This window comes from Rousettus aegyptiacus, unplaced genomic scaffold, assembly GCF_014176215.1.
Source record: "Rousettus aegyptiacus isolate mRouAeg1 unplaced genomic scaffold, mRouAeg1.p scaffold_m13_p_1, whole genome shotgun sequence".
In the NCBI taxonomy this organism is placed as follows: domain Eukaryota; kingdom Metazoa; phylum Chordata; class Mammalia; order Chiroptera; family Pteropodidae; genus Rousettus; species Rousettus aegyptiacus.
Window position 1 is genome coordinate 91,255,811 of NW_023416284.1, and position 6,000 is coordinate 91,261,810.

A 6,000-nucleotide genomic window follows, 5' to 3' on the forward strand; every position below is an offset into this window, starting at 1 on the left:
CCTTTAATTTTTATTTTGTAACTTAGCAGAGACATGAAGGCCATTAAACCAGAATTCTATTTTCCCCTTGATTATACAAAACTTTTTTAGAGTCAGAGGTATTTATATGAGAAAATAAGGCACTGTTTAAGCATGAATTAAAAACATTTTTATGTGGATTTGTACCTTTTCATCTTATACTTGTCAGTACAATATTTACTTTGAATCAATGTTTTATAATAAATATATACTTTCTTAACTTAAAATCAACATTTCCAAGTAGATAATCATTGAAAGATTCCATCCTCTGAAGGCTAACTTCTTTAATTTACTTAACCTAATTGTGTAAGTTACAGATTGGAATTTTCTCTTAAATACAGAATACAGTGAAACCCAAGTTCACAGATCCTGTACTTTGATTTTTATCTCAGTCTGGAATTTTTTTTCTTAAAAGTTATGAACATTTAAAGCATTAGGAACCTTTGTTTGATTTCTTTTTCCCACCCGTGTGTAGGTGAGACTCCCATCTTGGATTCGTGTAAGTTAATAATGAGCTCTTGAAATTCATAAAAAACAGGAGCTCCATGAGAGACATTGTTTTTTTATTTTCTGATACCTCCTGATGAAGACCTCATCCTGATTTAGGGGCACCTCCAAAAGGAGGTGCCTTTGCTTTGGTGTCCATGCTACAGTCGCACCAGTCCTCAAGAAACAAGCAGCAGACTCCAGGCCTTTAAATGTCTTACTCTACAGACATACAAATTGATTTGTGTTTCCTCCAGTGGAAACTACACACCTGGTCATCCTCCCAGGGTCCGTCTATCAAGAAACGTGTGGCTTCTGCTCCCAAACAGCTGGAGTTTGGAGTTCTGGGTCCTCTTGGATACTTCACTTCTCAATTAACCCTTGCTTTCATACAGGAAAGGAAACAACTCTCATACCAAATAGTGGAAGAAAAAATTAGGTTTGTGGGAAAGTTGAAAATTATTCAACCTTTTTCCATTTCATTTCCTATGAAAATGCAAACATATGGCTTCCCTAAGCTTCTCAAGTACCAAGCATCTCCCACCTATCTATGCTCCAGAGGACAACAATTCTACAGTAACTTAGAATAAAGCAACCATGTCAGAAGGTAGGTTCTGTATCTCAGTGGTTTCCATATTGCTTCTCAGTTGTCTATCAAATAGGGAAAACTGAGTATCTATGACTTCAGTTCTCATAAAGAAAGATGTTTCACTGGAGTCTAAAATAAGGTTCATTATAAATCACAAAATCTTAAGTTGGCTAGAGGTGGGCTACAATTTTGGCTTGAGATTTCCCAGCAACCAACTTAAGAAGGTGTTAATAATGGCTATCATATTCAACAAATTCGAAGTATAACTAATATCATAAGACCTGAAATATATTTTGTAAGACCTCCCCCGCCCCCCCCCCAAAAAAATACTTGCAATTAAATGAATAACCTCCCAACAATATTGTTTTAAGAAGTCAAACAGGGAGTTTCACATGCCTGTTTCTTATGGGATTGCTCAAAGTAGGTAAATATCATTAAACCAAAAGATAATTCTGTAACCAGAATTCTATAGAGAGCCAACATATTGTAGAATAAGTACTACAATAGAAAAAAAAAGTAATCCAGAAAAATTAAGTGATTAATTCTTACTGGTATGAGTCAGGTTTTAAAAAACCTTCCTTCAGAAAGAGACATCTGAATGGAATTTTGATAGATATAACTTGGAATTTTTCAAGTAGACAGACGGGAGATATGCCAGGCAGAGAAAACCATGTAAATGTAAAGGCAGAGAGCCATGAATCAGCGCTTTTTTTATAGAGAGCAATAATTGCTTCAGCCGACTGGAGAATAAAGTGAAAGAGGGAGGAGTGGGCGATGGTTAAGATCAAACGATGCTTCATGTGCTATGTTAGAGATTTGACATTTATTGTAAAGCAAATAAAATTGCCAAAGTTCTGACTAAAGGCATAGAAATAGTAATGAAGATGAGAGAATATAATTAAGGCTGCATAGGAGAAAGTTTTTGCATTGAGTATTGAGTAATAAAATGAAGGAGTCAAGAGAAAGGTAAGAATCTAGAGTGAGTCTAAAACTTCTGGTTCGGGGGATAGACAGGAAGTCATTAAAATCTATTGGCCTATTGGCCTCTCTTGCACTTTGAAAGGATCTTTTACTCGTGCACAATTCTGTGACATCATGCATTGGTCACTAGAAAATATCACTTCTCTGAATTATGTAGATATTTAAAAGGTTAACATACTTTATATAATATTAAAAATTACATTTATTAATATTGCCTCTAATCTCATCAAAAACGTTTTAAAGTACCACACAGCATCAGATACAAGCTTTCCAAAATTCCAATTTTCACTTGAAAGCTTAAATTTTATCATTGGCAACAGATACAGTCATTTTCCTTAAGTCTTAAATGCCTGCAAATACCTAAGTCTGAGTAACCAGTTTTCTGTCAGTTGTTTGTTTTTCCAAGTGAAAAGAAAAAAATGTTTTCCAGAAAAAAAGTAGCTAGTTCCGCTTGCAACTAGAAATGTATTTCCTAGCGACAACCACCACATTTCAGTATGCAGCAGACGTGCTTTCTGGGTACTTTCCATTTCATCACAGATTATTTCTTCAAATGTACTGAAGAGTTGAGACTTATATAAAATAATAATTTTTAGTGCTTCATCAAGGACATTCTCTAATGAAACTGACTATGAAAACTGTGACTATGTGGTCATAAAGAATACAATGATCACTAATGTGGTCTGATGTCATTCCCTTGATTTGTGCTAAGGCAGCAGTCGTATTAGCCACCATTGTTTTTGCACATCAGTACAAATGTCCACACAGTTGTTGCAGGAGAAATCATGAGATTCAGAAAAGGTTATGCAACTGCTATGTTTCAGCACTCCTAAATCTGTTGCCCAGCATCCACACAGAAGATCTTCAATAACTAGTGGATGCTGAAGCCAAATGAGTGTAAGCAAAACAGCACGTCTAGGCACATCTAGAGATCAGGACATTTGTAAGGAAAGGTACAGTTTTTCAGATGAGCTATTAACTCTTTATGTTTGCAGTTATAGCTTTAATTTGACAAGTTACTGTATCTTCGGAAAGTAGCAGTACCATGCTCTCCTATACTGACTTTTCATCCAACAACATTCAACAGTGCAACAGTATAAGCCTTTATTAGTTTCTCTATTGTGTGAGCTCCTCCAGACAATGCAATGTAATAACTTATCTTATAGGAGGCTTCCAAGGAGTTCGTCACATTTACTATAAAATATGTAATTCCATTTTCTTTGAACTCTCAATGATTGGATCCAAAATGATGTTGTAACTTAATTGGAACCATATTCATTTTTGAAAATGTTCTATTGCATAAGACACAGTAAGATAAATTATTAACATCTATAAAATTGAAAAAAAGATTGATTTTGATTTTTTTCATATTTCAAGTTTTGCGCAATTTCTTTGGAACATATTCCACCTTTCCATGAGTTAGAAAACTTGCTGATACACCAATTTTATCTTTTTCAGTATCTTCAGACATAGCCAACATAGATATGGGTTGACAAAATGTGTCTTCTAATCTCCCTTTTTAAGCCAACAATCCATTCTTAAATACAGGAAAATGTATTATAAATAAATTTTATTTTACCTTAGAATGAAATATGATTAGATTCGAAAAGAATACATTTCATATAAAATTTCAAAAATTAAAAACATTTTAAAAAATATTTTCATATTGCTATGAAACAAGATTAACTTGATTCTTGTGTTTCTGTATAAAAGCAGGAAAACTCTGGGTTTTAAAAATAATGATTCCTTGGAAGATAATGAGATTTCTAAAATATAAGAAAGCTGGTTAGAGCACAATAGAAGCACTAAGAACAAATAAAGTGAATTTCTGAAAATGCACATATTTATGCCCTAACCTCATTATCTTAGAAAATTCTAGACAGTACAATACACAGCACACCTCCCATTCATTGTTAGAGCACTGATGGCATCACATGTCATTGTAGCTGTGGCAGAACTCTACTGTCCATTCATGGGAATGAATCTTAGTATTATGCATAGCTTGATCTTTCGAGACCTCTAAAAGGATCCCAGGGATCTCTCTTCCCCTGGGACCCTTTGACTATACTTTGAGAACTGCTGGACAAATTATTTAATGGTGCTAAAAAAAAATTGCTATCTCCATGCAGTGGAGGGTTGTGGGAGTGAGGATCTGATTCCTACCTTACACCATCGCAAAAATAAATTTCAAATGAATTAAAGGCCTGAGTGTGAAAAAGTGAAGCTCTTGGGGAAAAAAGTATAGAAAAATAACTGTATTATCTTAGAGTAGATAGCCTGACAATACCAAGTGCTGATGAAGAGATCCGGAGAAATGGGAACTTGTATACATTCTTGGCAGAAAGGTTAATTAGTTTTCCTGCTTATTTCAACTACCTGTTTCACATATGTGATGTTGGATAGATTGAAGGTGCAAACATCCTACAATCCGACAATGCTATTCTACTTATATGCCCCAGAGCCCTAAAGAATCCCTCATACATATGCACAAGGAAGTATGCATAAGGGATAAGGGATGTTTGTTTGCAGCTTGTTTATATTTACAATCAAGGTTTGTTTATCAGTAGGTAAACAAGTAAATGAAATTATGTTTTATTAATACAATATAATATTGTATAACCATAAATTAAATGTATATATTTCACGAGAAAAATTCTCAAAACATAGTGAATGATATACAGTAACTTTAAACAAGTAGCTGCATTGAAGAGGGAAAGAGAGGTGCAAACAGCACAATGTTGAGTAGTGGGTGCCTGGCTATTCCCAGGATTTTCTTTATGTTAGAAATGTTTAATATTAATTGTAACCACATAAAAGGTACTATATGTTCTTCTTACTGTCAGTTATAGGATATCTGCTTTCCTGATCAAACTTCTTATTCTCATAAGCCACTTACAGGTAATAGAATAAGTTTTAATTAATTCTATCAAGTTCTAACAGAAGCAGGTATTATCAATTATGTCTAGTTCTTTGGGTAAATAACAACTGACTTTGTTTCTATGCTTAGCATTTTTTGAAACCATTAGTTTGCCAATCTCTTTATGATTTTTAAATTTATTTTATTGTTAAATAATTTTATTGTTAAATACCCAGACTTATTAAATCTTAATTTTTTGCCTTATTTGTCTCAAATCTTTTTAAAAGAAATCAAAGACTATAATACATAGATGCCCCTCAACTCTTCCATTTCCTTTTCTCCTTACCCAGATATAACTGCCCAGTATAAAGTCAGTCTTATCATTACTATGCATGTTTTTAATACTTTTACTAAACATTTATGAATACTACAATATTATAAAGTATCATTTTATAAAGTTTTAAGTTTTATAAAATGTTATAAAAATGTGTGTCTCCTGCAATTTGGGGTCCATCAATGTATTTTTTTAGTTTTATTCATGTTGATGGATGTAGCTCTAGTTCATTCATTTAAAGTGCTATATTGTGTACTGTTGTATGACTTTACCCTAATCCTTTTCAATACCGATGAACTTTAGGTTGGTTTCTGGATTTTGTGTGTGTGTGTGTGTGTGTGTGTGTTTGATTGACTTGCTTTTGTTTGGTTTCACTAGCTTTTGCTGCAATGAATATTTCTGTACAGGTTGATTTGAGCATATTTGTGAGAGTTTCATTTTTGTTACAAATTTTTCTCAAACTTCAGAAATAACGTAGAAAGTAGTATTATCAATAGTGAAGAAACATTAATCTGAACTTCAACAATTCTTTTAGTGTTATTCCTTTTTTTCCTATTTCAAGTAAAAATCTTTCATCCCATTTACTTCTATCTATTTGTAAATCTATTCCTCATTACATCTAGGCTGGAATAATAGTCATCCTTTTAAACAATAACAATTCCATAATACTTGTTTTTCTGTAGAGAAACATAAAAGTGATTATTACATCTTATCTTGATATTTGCCCTATATTTC